Source organism: Thermobia domestica, chromosome 16 (assembly GCF_964235325.1).
Source record: "Thermobia domestica chromosome 16, izTheDome1.hap1.1, whole genome shotgun sequence".
NCBI lineage: Eukaryota > Metazoa > Arthropoda > Insecta > Zygentoma > Lepismatidae > Thermobia > Thermobia domestica.
Genome location: NC_137469.1, coordinates 39,939,153 through 39,958,916, shown reverse-complemented (window position 1 = coordinate 39,958,916; position 19,764 = coordinate 39,939,153). Strand labels below are relative to the sequence as shown.

Here is a 19,764-nt window from a genome sequence, read left to right as displayed (position 1 = left end):
TGTAAGGCTCTATATACAGTACATAAATATAGAGGTTTGTGTGGATATGGTTGTTCTATCTCAGTTGCGTGAAAGATCTATCATCATCTGATTTCTACTATTTCTTTTTTTTTATTTTTTTAAGTATCTTGTATACACTTAAATAGATACATTGGGAGACTATTATCAGAAAACAATAGCATTGATAACGCTTCACATGAAAATACAGAAATGTAAGCAAGGTGACGATACTTAGAAAATAATTGTGAAGGCCTGAAGGCAGGTGACCTCGTGGCGCAACGGTAGCGCGTCTGACTCCAGATCAGAAGGTTGCGTGTTCAAATCACGTCGGGGTCAATGGTTACTTTTTTTTATTTAAGTCTGTGGCAAATTATTAGCCTATTTGTTAAAATAAAATTAAAAATGAAATGAAATGAAAATAACTTTCAGGCACGATTATGCTCTTTAGGCTAAGGGAGACGAATGTTTACGGTAAGTGAATGGTGATGGAAGGATCGATGGAATGAGAATCTGGGAGGAAACGAGTAACCCGAGAAAACTGGGGTGGTGGATATGGTTTTTTCTACTAGAAACTTATTTAGCCGGGAATCGAACCAGGGATTCCACACGCCAGAGGTAAGAGCTCTACCACTGAGCCACCTTACTTATTAAAAATAAAATTAAGCAAAAAAAAAAAAAAAGGTAAATTCTTATTCATTATTTTGGTACACATGTAAAATCCTATTGAGTTCTCATAAATACATTGCATTATCTTTCTACTTCGTTTCATTTCATGTCACCAGTCTGATTTCAGTGATTCTCAAATTACATAGCAAAAGCAATGCTCAAAATATTTGTGAACTTGAAAAACAATCCTATGGAGGATCAGGGAGCAGAGTTGTCCTCAACATTGGAAGGCGGGCCGATTTGAGGCTTATTCTGAGGAATATCAATTTCATTTCACTTTTCTTTGTGGCAATCGGACACAAATCATCACATTTTTTTTCCCAAAAAAACACATTTCAAATCGGATTATTGGTGGGACAGTCCCCCCAGTTCCTCTTTTGAAACTCTCAATTAGGTGTTTTCTATGGGTGTCTCTTTTGAAACTCTCATAACAGGTGCGCAAAAAGAAAAAAGTGACTACAGTAATTAAAAATAATTATTTTTTGAGCCAATTAAAACTTTACGTTTACAGTAATTAAAAATTTACATTTTAGAGCCAATTAAAATTTTAAGTTTTGTAAAGAGAAAATGGGCGTGTCTTGCATCCAGATTGTATATAAGCTGTTAAAATTGGATATTTCTTTCTTAATGTGTCTGAGGAAGGCTATGTCACATAGCCGAAACTGAAACACAAATATATAATTTTAAAATATATATACTGCTTTGGAGTTTTATTAGTAATCTTGAATTTTCCAAAGCTACAATGAATAATTTACAAGGGATATTTCAAGGAGAGATCTAGTTCTACGGTAGGAAATCTTCCCCTCATCCTCCCTAATAATTCGTACACTGAGGCCAATGTTTTTTTTTTTTTTTTAATCAAAAACTAAAAGTAGTTTTAGAACTAACCTGTTAATGAAATGACTGAGCCCGTTTCCAGGACGCCAACTCTTCGATTCGTGGCCGAATCTTTGAGAGTGCGAGAATTAGAGCTGATTCTGGATTCAAGCAATTTCTGTGCTTCGTTTTTATTGATGTTAATGCAGAGAAACCCTGTTCACACAAATATGTTGATGGAAATGGAAGAAATTGTTAAATAGCACTGTCCCCTAATATCATTGTACTCTTTTTCAAGGATAAATACAAGAGTCATAATGTGACAAGTTATCGAATTTCATTTGAAGTGAACTGTTAACAGACATTTAACCCCCAGACCCCCAGAAGGAGTATTACGTACCCCTAGAAACATCTTCGCGTACCCCCAGGGGCACTAATCCATATGATTCATAGTATAAAAACTACAAATTGATGAAGGGACACCATAGCTCAGTGTTAGAGCGTTCACCTCTGATTCATGGTGTCCTTGGTTCGATCCCAGCTAGCGCCAAGTGAGCTTTGTCGTGAACAAGCACCGTGCACGTGGGTTTTCTCGGGGTTCTCTCGTTTCCTCCCAATTTCTTTATTCCATCCTTGGGATATGACCCACGACTTTTGGTACACCCTGTATAATTTTAATATTAAATAATCAAAATTAATTGAAGGAATGTTGAATTTATTTGTACATAACGCCAGCTGAACCTGCGTTGTCTTCTCAATGCATCGTTCTGTTATGACCATGGAGCTCCTTTCCACTGTGCATGTCTCCTTACTCACACAAGCAAAAGATAGGAAACTCACAAAGGAAATGAATTGCAATGTATAGGTGTTGGAGTGAGTTTGTAGCAAATTTGTAGAAGCAACACGATGTCAATTTGAAATATTTTTTTCAGATATATCCATATCCGTCCGAGTACGCCTCATTGCGTCTCTTGAAGCCTTTGAAGTTGCCAGCATGCAATAGGTTTTGCGCCTGCAATGTCCGTCAATCTGCCATACACAACTTCTCTACTGAGTGCGTAACACCGTAGTTTCGGCCTGCAACAATGTTGATCTCATTGTTAAACAATGTTACTCAGTGTTAATCTTATGGGCTCAAAACGGCCCCTAAAATGTTGAACAGGACAATAACGACACGGATTTTGAAAATTTGAATGAGAACTGGACAATCTACCCAAAATTTGGAATCGATCAGCGAAAATAGCACGTTTCTAGGACTTATGGTTTTCGAGATCTCATTGTCGAAAGGATTCCTGACAAAAACACTTTAATATATACAGGGTGTCCCAGGAGGAAGGAGCAATATTTTGAGAAATGGTAGTATGGGTGATTCTAAGTAAAAAAAAAAAAAACTTCATATAAACATTGGTCCTAATATCAACGGTTTGAGAGCTATGGGTCTTGACCCATTTTTTACTTTATGTTACGTATTGCTCAACCTGTTGTTATTCTGTAGAGATGGAATATAGTGGATTTGAAAGACGATAGAATGGCCTTTCCAACGGTATGCAACTTGTGACAGTGGTATCTTTGAAAGGGAAGCTATTGAGAGAAATTTGGGAAAGTTAAAGTTATTGACAGAAATTGGATGGCAACACTGATTCCCAAATATCCATCAATAACTTCTCTTCCAAAGACATCACTGCCGCATGTTGCATACCGTTGGAAAGGCCATTCCATCACCTTTCAAATCCAGTATGTCCTATCTCTGTAGAATAACTACAGTGCGAACAATATGCAATATAAAGTTTAAAATGGTTCACAACCTGTAGGTCTCAAACCGTTGAGATTAGGACCTATGTTCATATGAACTTTTTTGCTTAGAATCACACATACTACCATTTTCCGAAGTATTGCCCCTTCCTCCTGGGACACCCTGTAGATATTTAACTAGACTTGAAGTTAGAAATCAAATATCATTATTCATTAAAATTGCAATTAATTTGAAAAGAAATCAGAAAAATATATTTCCCATATAAACCAATGGATTGAAAAAGAAAGAAAAGGAAAGATGTTGTAGATGCACAAAACTATTAAACTCAGGGAATAGTCTTAGCTTACATTCAAAATTGACTCCATTATAAGAAGATAAAGCAATTACTCACGTAAACAGCAATTTCGTAATTAGTACAGGGATGTCTTTGACGTACAGCGTTCTATCAGATGAGTAAATAAATCAGTGAAATAAATATATTAATGTTTGCTGAACAATAGCAAAAACACAATAATAATAATAATAATAATATATATATATAGGTCTGTATGGATGATGCATACAATAATATACATCTTCCGTTACGCAAGAGTTTATTCTACACAGTTTTTCCTGTATTGAAATTTTTTTATTCTTGTGGAAAGATTAATCTAATATTATTTTTTAATCAGTTAAATGGCATTTGGTTCATTTTCCTTTTGTTATTGAATGCAAAGCTCTCTTATCTGCTTAATTAGCGAATATTATTTTACGTTTCGAACATGAAATTTTTTCCGTATTTTCCTTTCCAATTTCCTATTTATAAAATATTTTTTTCTGTATTTACGAATATTTCTTTTGTTCTTCTTTATGAGCAAATGATTAATACACATGGTTCTAAACTTTAATTTCCAATGTTGGTAATTTTACCTTCAATACAACCCCAAAAGTACTGTTTCGTACTCCAGTTTAAACGGTACGTCCTATCTTATATGGACACCGAGTTGGAAAAAGATGTTAAACTTTCAAATTGTCGCATTCTGTTTGTTAGAATCACGCAAGTGAGCTGAATAAGATTTAATATGTATTGTCGTGTTCTAGTTATTAGAAACGCACTAGTGAACTGAATAAGATTGTAGTATGTATTGTTGTATTCAAGTTATTAGAATCACGCTAGTGAGCTGAATAAAATTGTTACATGTACTGTCGTATTCTTGTTATTAGAATTACGCTAACGAACTGAATAGGATTGTAATATGTATTGTCGATTCTAGATATTAGAAACACGCCAGTGAGCTGAATAAGATTGTAACATGTATTGTTGTATTCTAGTTATTAGAATCACGCTAATGAACTGAATAAGATTGAAATATGTATATTGTCGATTCTAATTGTTAGATGTATATTGTCGATTCTAGTTGTTAGAATCACACTAGTGCGCTAAATAAGTTTGTAATATATATTGTCGTATTCTAGTTATTAGAATCATGCTAGTGAGCTTAATAAAATTTTAATACGTATTGTTATATTCAAGTTATTTGAATCACGCTAGTAAACAGAATAAAATTGTAATATGTATTGTTGTATTCTAGTTATTAGAATCATACTAGTGAGCTGAATAAGATTGTATAATATGTATTGTCGTACTCTAGTTATTAGAATTACACTAGTGAGTTAAATAAGATTGTATAATATGCATTGTCGTATTCTAGTTATTAGAAAGGCACTAGTGAATTGAATAATATTGTAATATTTATTGTTGTATTCAAGTTATTAGAATCACGCTATTGAGCTTAATAAAATTTTAATACGTATTGTTATATTCAAGTTATTTGAATCACGCTAGTAAACAGAATAAAATTGTAATATGTATTGTCGTATTCTAGTTATTAGAATCACGCTAGTAAGCTGAATAAAATTGTAACATGTACTGTCGTATTCTTGTTTTTAGAATTACGCTAGCAAACTGAATAGGATTGTAATATGTATTGTCGATTCTAGATATTAGAAACACGCCAGTGAGTTGAATAAGATTGTAACATGTATTGTCGTATTCTATTTATTAGAATCACGCTAATGAACTAAATAAGACTGTAATATGAATTGTCGTATTCTAGTTATTAGAATCATGCTAGTGAGCTGAATAAGATTGTAATATGAATTGTCGTATTCTAGTTATTAGAATCATGCTAGTGAGCTGAATAAGATTTATAATATGTATTGCCGTATTCTAGTTATTAGAAATACGCTAGTGAGTTGAATAAAACTGTAATATGTACTGTCGTAGTACTGTAGTGTTCTAGTTATTAGAATCCGGCTAGTGATCTGAATAAGATTGTGATATGTACTGTCGTAGTCGAATAAAATTATATTGTCGTATTCTAGTTATTAGAATCATGCTAGTGAGCTGAATAAGACTGTAATATATATTGTCGTATTCTAGTTATTAGGATCACGTTAGTGAGCTGAATAGATTGTAATATACAGTGTTTTTCAAAACAACACCGACAACGTTTGGGAGGTGATTCCTAACACCACGATAAGACAAAAGGTATAGACCAAACTGGGTGCAAAATCTGTCATTTCGGAATTATGGGCTGTCGAAAACAAAAAATGAACTTTAAGGGTCCATAGTTGCGATACTGTGAGACCCATCGTAGTCGGGTCAAGACTTCACTTAGGAACTAATATGTGTGCTATCCAAAAATACATGTTTCGGACTCCTGCGGTACTCAAGCAACAATTTTTATAGAGGGGGTTTCGCTATGGGCATATAATTTGAAGTACTCACCAATTATCTAATTATCTCTATAAAAATTGTTGCGGAAGTATCACAGGATTCTTAACCAAACTCACGCTAAACAGAAATGTGCCTTCCCGAGGTTAAATGATATTTTTTGTTAAACCTCATAACATATTGATCAGGTTAAAACTTCATATATTTGATGTAATAGAGGGTATATACTCAGGCCCGTAGCCAGCCCAAAAATTTAGGAGGGGCCCGGTAGAAGTTAGAGGGGCCCGACCCAATCATATTATACTTCATCTTATCACCATATTATAGTTCATTTGCAAGCCTACCGTGAAGTTTTATGGGGGCCAGCCAAATTTTAGGGGGGAGCGGCCCCCCTTGCCCCCCGTGGATGTGGGCCTGTATATACTTCAAATACTTTGGCTATGAGACAGTATATGAAGTCTACAGAATTGTTGTCATGTGAATCTATGCTGGTAGTTGAAGGGATAGAGCATAAAATAACCGCTTCAACTACCAGCATAGATTCAGTAATAAATGTAAGTTTTGTGAATTTCTCTTTATTGACTTTACCAAAGTGTATTTGTTTTATACACAACACCTATCATCATATTTGTAAACAAACAGATGAAACCGTTTATTTTTCCCTATAGAACGATATAATAAAAGGATCAGTTAGTTCGATGAACAACAACAATACATACCATTTACCAGTGGCGTAGACTGAATTTTTCAATAGGAGAACTCGAACCAAATAGAGTGGGTGGGGGGGAAGATACCATAGTTTTTAATTATAAGACAATAGCAAACAGAAAAATAAGAGTTGAAGAATGAAACTTACAGGATAAGTAGTTTAGTCCTTCCGCTAGACTCTGTGTGACGGTCGTGAAAGAACTAGATACGGTAAGTGATAGAGGGGCGGATAGTAAACACATCCAATTAGGCATCTTTCCCGCACTATCAGTGTAAGATGCCTATTTCTTGTGGGTAAGATGCCACACCTTTTTGTCATGGTTATTAGCGAAAGATTGGGAAATAGAATGATTTTTGTTTATTGTGATGTCTAATAAATTATGTACCATACAATACTGACTGCAGCTTTGTATCATGTACACAAATAAACTATACGGAATGCGTGTAAATAACACAACAGGCAACACACTGTAGGAAAATCCGTCAAACATAAAGATAATCGTACCTTTACGACGAAAACAAAGTAATTTTGATACAATTATAATAGGTTAAGTAAACATTAAGGCAATACTAGAAAGTATAATAAACATTTGGACAATGAATATAATATCAGGAGTGTTAAACTGTTAGGCACTAGAAATATTTACAAAACTATAATATAAAAACAGGCACTTGTAAATGTAATGTGGTGTATTATTTTGGAACAGTGTGACATGAGCACGACCTTATCTGCTCGTTAACCTGTAAGCAAAAACAAATAGAGTCTAAGATTTCCTTAGCCTGTATGATTACAAACAACTAAAGCACTTAGCAGGATCTTCAGAACATGTAGCATGAAACCTTTCTGACAGGAATTCACCTTATCCAATCCTCTTTAGGACTGTCTGGATCAAAATAATACAACCCACAAACACTGCAATAGTTATCCGATTGTGCAGCACAAGTACTTTTCTTTCTTCCCCTGGTGTTGGTGGTTTTGCTGGAAAATTGTACCGCAGACGTGTTTGGAACATCCAAATTTAATATAGACGCCTGTCATTTACTTCGAACGTTTCTTGGTAAGAGAACTGGTACAGGACAAATATCATTGAAAGATACTTACGGAGACGTTAGAATTGCAGCGGTCAACTATACATTGGTCGAAGACCGGTCAGAAGAAGCAGAGCTTGTTGACGTATCTTGACGTGAAAGCTGGTCAGGCTATGTCTTCATAGACCTAAGTGTGTTTGTAGTTCTTTTTCCGTGCTGAGGAAGGCGAGAAGGTCCCAACTGCGGCTCCAATTCAGCATCAGTAGAGGAGAGTTTCTTTCAGCATATCTGGGTGTGTACAGTGGGAAGCGTGGCCGTCAAGAATGAGTAATACCTGTGCAGGTCTGCGTGGAATGAAGTGCTGTTGTAACCAGGTCATGAAAATGTCAGAATTGCGTGCGCAGACTTCTGATTCGTTATTATAGTTGTACCATTGGGCATAGACTCCACCCACTCTTGCTCCTTGTTCTTACCTTTAAAATGCATGTAGGAAGCAAAAGATACCTCTGCACTGCAACATGTGATGACAGAAATGGTTTCACCTTTTTTGCCACACGTAGCTTGGTTTGTTGGAGACCCTTTAACATCAATAACGTGTTCTACACATGCGTTCATCTGGAGACGGTTTCATCGATATCGACGGAATTTAGTAGAATTGTAATGTCTGGAATGCATTCATCCCTTCTGTTCGTATTTGTTTTACTGTGAATTGCAAGCTTTCTTCCGACCACTCCTCTCGTTGAGACATTCGTTGATATATCCGTGAAATTATCTGCAAAGACAAAAAGGGGTATATTTAGTCATTATGACAACAAAGCAATCGTGTATATTGAATGAGAAAAGCAACGGTCATCTTAGCTTTTACATTTGTATCAATCTGCAAGTATTCACATATTTCTCTTGAATTTTCTGCTGTCCTGGGCATCTTGTACTACAGCATGCAACTCAAACATTATAGGCATCTTGCATCACATTTTTCTAGTCATCTATCCCATTCAGCGGTTCAAGATGCCTAATCCTCTATCTACGCGCCATGTGCCTCCAACCGCATTCGACTCACGTCAGTTCATGGCATAACCTATCTTCATGTTTCCTGCCCGGTTTCAAAATAATAACTTTAATAGCTATTTATTAACCACGACTTATGTGCACTTCATTAACTATTTTTAGCTATAGCAAAGGGTACTTACCGCACTTTTTTTTCTCTTCGTTAGCACACTACTTCAATTACCTTATGGTTTTGGCAAAGTAACAGACATACTATCCTCTCTCTACTGCGCGCATTCCCCTGCCATCTCGTTGCGTAAATTCCAAGCAGTGCATTTGTAGGCATCTTCGATGCATAGGCATCTCACCCTCACCCACTCTAATGCTTTACTTTAATTATGAAAGAATAGCAGCTATACAGCAGTAAAATTAGTCTGTACTTTAAGAAGCTTCATAATGAAATGTACAAGAATTGAAGCATAGTCATTGGGAATAAATAATGAATTTTTTAAAAAAGTGTTCGAGTACTGTATTTGTACTTTCTAGTGATTTACTACACTTTCTGGTGAATTACTGCAGTTTCTAGTGGCTTATTGAGCTTTCTACTGAATTACTGCACTTTCTAGTGCATAATTGAACTTACTGCTGAATTACTGCATGTTTTAGAGGATTACTGGACTTTTTAGTTGATTACTGCACTTTCTAGTACATTAATCGATTTTCTACTAGATTGCTGAACTTGCTAGTGAGTTAGTGCACTTTTATAGTAAATTGCACTTTCTAGTTGATTACTGCACTTTCCAATAGATTACTACACTATTTAGTAGATTACTTCACTTTCTAGTGGATTACTAAACTTTCTAGTGGATTACAGCACTTTCTAAGGAATTACTGTGCTTGTAGCTTAATGCACTTTCAGTGGATTGCTGGACAGTTCAGTGAATTGCTGCACATCCTAGTGGATTACTACTTTATTTAGTAGATTACTTTACTTTCTAGTGGATTACTGCACTTTGTAGTGTATTACTGCATTTTTAGTGGTTTACTGCACTTTCTAGAGGATTACTGGACCCTTTAGTGGATTACTGGACCTTCTAGTACATTAAGGGGCTTTCTAGTAGATTGCCGCACTTTTCAATGTACTACTAGTGGATTAATGTACTTTTAGTGGATTATTGTACTACTAGTGGATTACTACACTTGTTAGTGTATTACTGTACTTCTTAGTGAATTATTTCATTTTCTATTGGATTATTGCACTTTCTACTGAATTACTGGACTTTTGAGTGGATTACTGCACTTTCTGATGGATTCCTGCACTTTCTAATGGTTTACTGGACTTTCTAGTGGATTAATGCACTTTCTAGTGGATTACTGCACTTGCTAATGGGTTACTGGGCTTTCTAGCGGATTAATGCACTTTCTAGTGGATTACTGCACTTGCTAATGGGTTACTGGACTTTCTAGCTGATTAATACACTTTCTAGTGAATTAATGCACTTGCTAATGGGTTACTGGACTTTCTAGTGGATTAATGCACTTTCTAGCGGATTAATGCACTTTCCAGTGGACTAATGCGCTTTCTAGCAGATTAATATATAACTCATACCTCTTCCTTTGGACTTCTTTCTCTTTTGATAAACGCTTATAATGTTTCTTTTTTATTAGAAATAAAGAGGAAATTAAATTTTATGTGTTTCTACTAATTTCTTCTTGAAGTATAATTAAGTGTTCCTTTACTTTGTCAAAGGGAATTTGTGTTATATATTAAATTAAATGTATTTATTTTTGATTTAATTATTGAATATTATAAAAATTATATAAAATAAAATTTAATTTGCACGAAGTAAGAAACATTTAAATAGATTTAAAGAACAAATAAGCAAAATCAAGCCATTAAAAATTACAGTTTAATTCAAAGAAGAAAAAAAAGTAATTCGACATAGAAATCAATGGGGTGTAAAAGAAAGATGGCGCAAGGATTCTCGCTATTAAGAGATATTAATTAATACATTGGATTCCCCTAAGAAATGATTTTCCCCTACGCCACTCTTGTTCAACGTATACAGGCTGTTACAAAAAAAAAATTTACAATATTTTGAGAATCGATTCCTCACATCAAAATAGGAAAAAAAAAAGTTCATATGGATCTGTGGTCAGAAGTGCATAGTTTCTTAGTTACAGAGTGTCGAAAACGTGAAAAAATTAACTGTAAAGATCCATAGTTTCACCACTCTAGAACCGATCGTAGTCGGGTAAAGACACCATTAAAGGAACTAGTCTGTTAGTTTTCCAAAATATCCATCTTTCAGAACCTTCACTGCTTACACAATCATTTTGTGAGAGGCTGTTTGGGAGTTCTTGATCACTCTCCACCCACCTCTCTAAAAAATTCGTATGCACGTATTAGAACATTCTTGAACATGGATATATTTGGATAGTTCACATATCAGTTCCTCAGTGATGTCTTGACTCGGCTACGATTGGTCCCATAGTAATGAAGCTATGAACTTTTAAAGTTCACTTGTTTCACCTTTTTAACACCCTATAACTCCGAAACTGTTCACTTTTGAGCAAAGGTCCATATGGACTTTCTTTCTTATTCTGATGTAAAGAGTCTGTTCCCAAAAAGTTGTGACACATATTTGTAACATCCAATATAAACCAGTAAGCAAACGCAATGTTTTTTAAAAAAAATAAAAATTACAAAAGAAATGAATAAATTATGTGATTACTTAGTCCTGTGTTTCTAATTAAATAATTTACCTTATATTATTTTCATGTAATCGCACTATCTTTTTGAATACATTAATAAATTGTAATAATTTCATCTAATTTCCATTTTTTTTTTCTAAATGAAATCTAAACATATTTTAATATGTTTGTATTTATGAGGAAATGAAACCAAAAAATATATTTTTCATCTCTTAAAAGCTGCTATTATATTAGAAGAAAAATGTATATATTATTTTGCTTCTCTTCTTTGTTGAAAGAAATTAATTAAATTATTTACAATTCATTCAAACAAGAGGGAAGAAGATACATTTATAAAATATAATGTTAAAATGTTTCTATGTGCTAGATATTATTGTAAAACAAAGACAGAAAAAACAAAGAAGTAATGGAAATCTTGAATATTAAAAGAATTAATAACTTTTATGCAATGTTTTTTTTCTCTCTCTTGCGAGCGAACTTTTCTTCCGTTGTTGTCATTTCGTAGAAGTCAAAAAAAATATTTTTTTGTTTCTTTCTTTCTTTCCTTTTCTCTTTTTTCTTTTTTTTAAACATTCTTTATATAAAATGCTATAAAAGAAGGAATAAAGAACAGAACAATACTATGCAAGGAAAAGAGATGAAACTGTCATCAAGAGGAAGATACAATTTCCTAGAAATGAATAACTATCAAATATATAGTAATAAACGAATATACGAAGAAATGCATACACAGTACGACAATTAGGAAACGAGATTGATTTGTTTGCTGTGACGTTCACAGTTTTGAGATGGAAGTTTTTCGTAGTACTGAATCTTGTGTGTTAACTTGGGACTTCGTACATAGATTTCCCGTTTCGCCGTTCGCCAGTGAGGAGCGTACACTTCTAACTATATACTGATATTGTGATGCTTTATCGCCGTTTGAACAATGGAGGAAAAGAGTGAATATGAAGTTCTATACGCATTTAGAAAAAAACTCCAACGAAAAACACTTGAGTTGTTGCACTGTGGGCAATTACCTTTCTTGTTAACGTGTTTTTTTCGAATGGTATAAGAGGTTCAGTGCTGGCAGAGAGTCTACGGAAGACGATCCAAGCAAATCTGTCAAAACAGCTGAAATTATCGATTCAAAGTTCGAAATATCATTTTGACTTTCCGAAATGTAAGTCTTGTTAGGGTAATATCAAAACTCGTAGGGTTGAATAAGGAAAGTGTTAGCCAAATAATTGCGGAGAATTGAAAAAACACTATGTCCACGTTTCATGATCCATTCTTTATTGGAAGAGCACAAACTGGAAAGATTCCATCATTGCTCCAATACACAACGTTATGATCGCCCCAGCACAAAGCCCCAAAAAAGTATTTGGTTTACAGTACTCCGCATGCTCGCCAGACTTGATCTGTGATTTCTTTCTTTTTCCTAACTTAAAAACACCACTGAAGGGTTGCATTTTTTCAACGATTTTACATCATCCAGAAGGCAATGACGAGAAACAATTAGACAACATGACAGTTCAAGACTTAGAAATCATTCATGGATCATGGAAAGTTCTGTGTGGACAAAGGAGGATCCTACTGTGAATAAATTAAAATAAATTGAATTTATTTGTCATTCATTTATTTTTTTAGACCTAGTTTCGTTTTCTAGTTGCCGCATTGTGTGTTATACGAACGAATAATTCTCAATTTATCATATCTAAGTCATGAATAGTGGTTTCACCATAAATAAGAAAATATTCATGGTTATATCACATTGAAAATAATGTGTTTCGTTCTTAACCATTAAAACAAGTAAAGTTGTTTAGATCAGTGATTTTCAACCTTCCCGTACTAGCTTACTGGTAAAATACAGCGAAAAATATTGTGGATAACTTGTCACACTCTGTTTAGATATTTAATTCTAGAGTGTATTCAGTGGCGTATTTAAGGGGGGACTTCCGGGCTTAAGCGTCCCTGAAATTTTATTTACTAAGTTAAAGCAAATTAAATATCTTGCAGAATTTTCACATTTTCAGGAATAAAGTTAGCAAAGCCCCCCTCGAAACAAAATCATAAATACGCCACTGGCAGTCGTGCATTTACGGGGTTTCCGGGCTTAAGCTCGCCTGAAATTTTATCTACGATTTTAAAGCAAAGCTTCCAGAATGTTCACATTTTCAGGAATAAAATTAGCAAATCCCCCCCCCCCCGAAACAAAATGGTAAATACGCCGCTGAATGTATTATTAGCTTTATTACTTATTGTTGCAATAATGAACTTGAAAATTACATAAATTTTGTGGCTACTACTGCATTTTACTTTTGAAATTGAAATTTTCCACTCACATAACTCATATTTAATTTATTTTTCCCAAAACGTTATTTTTATAGATTCAACAGGATATATTCAGCTGTTTATTTGTTAACGTTTCTGTTGAATATCGGATTTAATGCTAAAAATTGTAAAACGTAATACGGTATCTATGTAAGTCGGTTTTTCGTTCATTGTCTTAATAGCATAGACAGTACACATAAATACATTTGTAATAATAAGTTGTTTGACATAATTGCCTATGAGTTGAAAAAAAAAAAAAAAGATAACTAACAATTTCAGAGCTTCTCAGTTCGTATCGAGATTTTTTTTATTTAAATATAACCAAAACAAATTTAGTGAATAGTTTTGCAAATCTTAAGTTGAGAGTTACATCGGAAGACATTCTTGTGCAAATACCGAACGAATTTAAACGGCTGATGAGGGTAGCATTAGTGATTTTATGAGAACGCTGTACAACAAGTGTCCTCGCGGACCGTGGACATGATTGTACTGTACAGAGATGATCGAATTTATCTAAGGTTACATGATTGGACATTGATTTGTGGTAAAAATCAACGCACTATCAGTCCTATGCTACGTATATGGTAATAGCTATGTGCAGGGCCGGATTTAGAGGCGGATGCAAAGGTGCACGTGCACCACCACCATATACGTAGCACGGGACTGATAGTGCGTTGATTTTTACCGTATTTGTCCATATATGTCGTATAATTTTGTCCATATTTGTCCACCCAAGAAAGAAATTTGTACCATTCAAATAAACAAAGGAGGGCCAAAATTCTGAGCTATTTAAAATTCGAATTTGAAGATGTTGTGCTACAGGTGATTGAAATGGCCGAAATTTTGACATGGTCCCCCCTTTATTAATTTGAATGGTACAAATTTTTTTCTTGGGTGGACAAAAATGGGCAAAAATAGGAAAAGATTCTGAGCTAGTTAAGATTCGAATTTGAAGATGTCACACTACAAGTGATCGAAGTGGCAAAATTTTGAAATGACCTCTCTCGTTTATTCGAATGGTAAAAAAAAATTTCTTGGGTGGACAAAAATGGACAAAAATTGGACAAAATTCTAAGTTAGTTAAAATTCGAATTTGAAGATGTCGCACTGCACCTAAATGGACCCCGTTTACTGGCTTTAATTACCATTCTAGAAAGAATCGATGTAACTATTTGGTAGATTCGAAGATCAATGATATGGGCCAACATTAATGTATTTCCAACGTTGCCATGCCGTCTTTTTTCTTTGGTTTGTCTGTAAATGAGGTACCGAAGGGTATAACATTATATAGCATTTTCGCTTTATTTTGACCTATAGAATAACTTTCTGTGCACTGAGAAAAAAAAAACGCATCAGGCGATAGGTTACATTAGTAAATACTGTAGTTTTTGGACTTAACTCAGAGCAAACGTATAACTGAAGAGATATATTTTATACATACTTTTCGTGTAAGTGTTCCGAATAAACGTACCTTCCATACGAAGGAAACGAACTGTATATAGGCGGTCAGAATCTCACATACAGATGGACGTATGTAACATACGTATACGTATGCAATATGCGGAAGACTGTTAGATGTCATACATCCTGTAACGGCATGATGTAACATCTAAGTGGTAAGAGTATGTAGAATATGGATAACGTATGCTCCGTACTGATTTCCGTAGTAGAAATAAGGATTCCGTATATTTGCACAATATACCGCTGTCAGGATAACGGATTTTTCTCAGTGTGTCCATGGATTCTATTTTTAGAACAATCGATCAAGTAGGGTGGTACACTCATGTCCAAAATTATTGTCGCATGTCCATAAATATGTTGTTGTAGGAATATAATTTGGTAATGAATTCGCCCGGTATTTCTTACAATGTTAGAATGTGTATAATTGGCAAAGACATGTATGCGGTAATTTCATGTCAAAAGAGCAGTAAATAAGAACAATAAAACGAATACAACTTTCTTATCCGTTTAGGAACATTTTGTTTTACTCATTCTAATTTTCGTATTTATAATTCTTTTCCTATGAAATTTACCACAAATATACATTTCCTAATTATACACATAGTATTCGTATTAAAAGTACCCTGCAAAACAATTATCAAATTACGAAACAATTACAAAAAGACAGCTATAGATATGCGACAATCATTTTGGACATGAGTGTACATCGAAACAAAAAGAAAGAAAAAAAGAAAGAACAAGACAGGGAGAGGAGCGAGATTTAGAGTATTGGGGGAAGACAATAGAAGAAGAAACAGATAAGAGGTGATTAAAGAAAAATAATGTTGAGAGAAAAGAAGAAAATGGAGATTATCCAAACAAAAGAAAGTGTTAAAGGAGGATATATAAAAAAGAGAAACAAGAAGGAAATTTTAAACAAAAGAATAAAAAACAAAGAACAAGATAGATAGGGAAAGAAGGTGTTTTTTTTTTCAATCTTCTCTCCCTCTCACCACAATTTCCTGAGTTTGAACAGCTAACAAGAAGAATGAGATTTGGTTAGAAAATGGGGAAAAACGAGCAATAACAATTAGATGTGTGCGTAATTACCCTTGACCAAATGTAATTAATCTCTTTAATTATTTCCACATTTTCTATTTCCTCTTTCTCATTCTCTTCCTCTTTAATCTTCTTCTTTCTCTGTGCATTGCTGGATAGTTTTTTTTTTTTTTAAAAAAAAGCTTTTAAAAATGGAGAAAATTTGATGAAGGCAGTTCGCAAGATTAGCTAACAAAGATATTATGATAGCAGAAAAGTACACTCTTGTTCAAAAATATCTGACCATCCACAAGTCAGACACAAAACAAAACCGACTTTGCGGCATTCACTCCCTTCAAGCTTTCGCACCTCCAGTGATTTTTCACTTTCAAAGAATTCTTTAAATTGTAGTTGGTCTCAAATTTTATATGCGAGGGGTGATCAATAAAGAATGATTAAAATGAATAAAATATAATTACCTGTACTAATCCTCTAAATGTTGATGGTCTTTTTTTAAAATAGTCCCCATTACATGCAATGCACTTGTCCCAACGTTTTTATCAATCATCAAAGACATGCTGGAAGCAATTTTCGAACAGATCCTTCAAAATCGCCTCCGCAGCTTTCACCACTGCCCCTGAAGACGCTAAACGCCGCCCCTGGTAGTGTTTCTTCAAAGTTGGGGAAAAGAAAGAAATCATAAGGGGCTAAATCAGGGCTATATCGAGGATAGGGTACACATGGAACGTTGATTTTTTGCAAGATAGTCAACAGAATTTCTGTACTGTTCTTCGTGTGTCACTTCCATGTTGCCTTATACGAAGCTGAAACTATGTGTGCTTGAACGGTTGACAAGATCACATTCCTGACGTCATGGCCTTCAAACTTGCTCGATCTATTCATCACTTCTCCCAGTACACAGACGTGTTTCGTTTTCTGTGCCTTGCTGTTGTATTCATCTCATAAACACTGATGATCAATCTATATTTACCAGCCTACGTATATTCCATTTTCCAGATTCAAGGTGGTGTAAATTCCTTCAATTTGTTCCTTTTCTTTCTTCAATAGCACACATATAGCAAAATTTCACTTTTTAAAATACACACTTGTAAAATACTTTCATTTCCCGTAGAAAGAGCAAAATAGATTTGCAAATGATGATGATGTAGTCAATAAAATTCATAAACAATGTCTTGAAGTCACTCCTTGTTACTAGAACAATGTATAAATTGTTAAGAGGCCTCATCCCGGCGAAATTAAAATACCGCTAATTTTACAGTAATTATGTAATATCTTCAAATAGATAAAAGATAATTGAAATGGGGAACAAGAGCTCCCTAGACAATATTATTTTGCGTGAGGTACCTTTATCACAAGTCGCCCATGGCTTTCCGTTTCCAGCCGTTTAGAAACGCGAAAATAAATGCCGATTTTCAAAGTGGCTCGAAATCGAAAGCAGATTAATGAGTCGTGATAACGGTATCTCATGTAAAATGATATTGTCTAGGGCGCTCTTGTTCCACATTTCGATTAGCTTTTATGTATTTGAAGATACCATAATTACTGTAAAATTAGCGGTATTTTAATTTCGCCGGGATGAAGCCTCTTAACATTTTTTTCTATTTTACTTTAACCCTAGAAGTACCAAGAGAGAGTCAATTTGACCTGAAGTTCAAATTTTCAATTATTATTATTATTATTATTATTATTATTATTATTATTATTATTATTATTATTATTATTATTATTATTATTATTATTATTATTATTATTATTATTATTGCTGAGTAAAGTGTTTCCTAACAGCTCTTGATTTTCTATATTGTATTTTTTATTTAAAAAGTAATTAGTTTGTTGCAGGCAGATTTGACCTCCGTTTTTACTAGGTGTAACACATTTTTATTCGTCAAAACTTCGTTTTAGTCCGAAACCTACATTTTTTAAAACAGTTTCATCAGTCTCTTATTTAAACACTAAAGTACACAAGAGCACACCAAGGTATAACAGAAGTTCAGATTGTAGTATAATATATGCGTGTGTTATAATAGTCTAAAGAGTGTTATATATATTTGAAATGTAAACGATATCTTTCAGTTTAACGTCCCACGTTTATACCTTTTAGGCTAATGGAGACGACGACTAAGCATGCAAATGATGATGGAAAAAATGGTAGAATGAGAAAGTGGGAGGAAACGTATATACCCCGAGAAAATCCACGGACACGATGTTATCGATCACAAATTATTTCGTCTGGAATCGAACCAGGGTCCCCATCATACACCACTGAGCCACCGTGTCCCCCCCCCCCCCCGCTATGTAACAATTGTCGAGATATGCATAGTAGAAGTATTTCAAAGGTTTCTGTTATTAGTTTAATTTAAAATGTTAATATAAATTTAACAGATATAATGCAACAATCAATTGAAAAAGACACGAGCTAATTTGACCCCCCCCCTTGGTACTACATGTAGCAGTAGCAGAATCGGACTTTTATTTCTTAATTCATATATATATATATATATATATATATATATATATATATATATATATATATAATTGAGGTTTTTGTGTGGTTAGAATTTTTTAGTTGTGCTATGATGAAACTTGATTTGTTTAATACTTACATTTTATCGCATTCGGAGCTGGAGAGCGGCGGATAAAATGTAAGTACCGTAAAAACGTAAAATGATTGAATATTTAAATATATATGTGTGTGCTTAAATTAAACGTGTGTGCTTAAATTACTAGTACTAGTACGTGGAACATAGCCGTGAAATGCATGTTAGTCACATGAATGTGTGATGTGCGTTATATGAAAATGCTTTGTATGTACCCATACTAACTGCAAAGGGTAAAAGGATTGACAGAAGATGATTTCCAACCACGTGAAGCATTCTGTTAGTGGTTCATTCAACAGACCACCCATCAGGCGTTCAGGCAATCATTCTGTTTCAATACTGTTATCTGACCGGACTACATTTATAAGGAACGGTATCGTCAACATACATAACATACACGTGGACAGATGCACATTTCCATGGTACGGTTATCACTCATCATCAACACCAATTTGATCTGATTGTATGGTGTGGTATTGTCCATCATCAACTGATCGGCCCATACATGCTACTCCAAAGACTGAATGGAGGACAGTATTTGACCTTCCTGCAAGATACACTGCCCGACTTGCTGGCAAATGTTTCTCTAATGATTCGCTTTAACATGTAGTATATTTATGATATGGTTCCCGCGCACTTGTGTGAATTTTAGATGGTGATTGAACAATAACTCCCCAAGATGTTGGATAGTGTGTGGCAGACCAGTGCGTTGACCTACTCGGTCTCCGAACCTGAATCCACTGCATTTTTATCTGTGTGGGGATACCTTAAAAATGTGGTCTATGCTCTACCAACGATGTCAACGACTTGAAACAGCGTATCCATAACGCCTGTGCAACTGTTCGCCGTTGACCCAGGTATCTTCGAACGGGTTCACCAATCCATGATTCGGTGTTATCATGCATGCATTGCTGTCCACGATAGACATCTTCAAAATCTACTGTGATTTACCCAACGAACACACG

At 34.5% G+C, this 19,764-nt stretch overlaps 1 non-coding gene across 1 annotated transcript; it reads left to right on the top strand.

Moving 5' to 3' along the window:
- Positions 1-264: 264 nt before the first annotated feature.
- On the top strand, positions 265-336 carry TRNAW-CCA (transfer RNA tryptophan (anticodon CCA)). The gene has a single exon. It is a non-coding gene; the product is annotated as a tRNA-Trp (tRNA).
- The last annotated feature ends 19,428 nt before the right edge of the window (positions 337-19,764 follow it).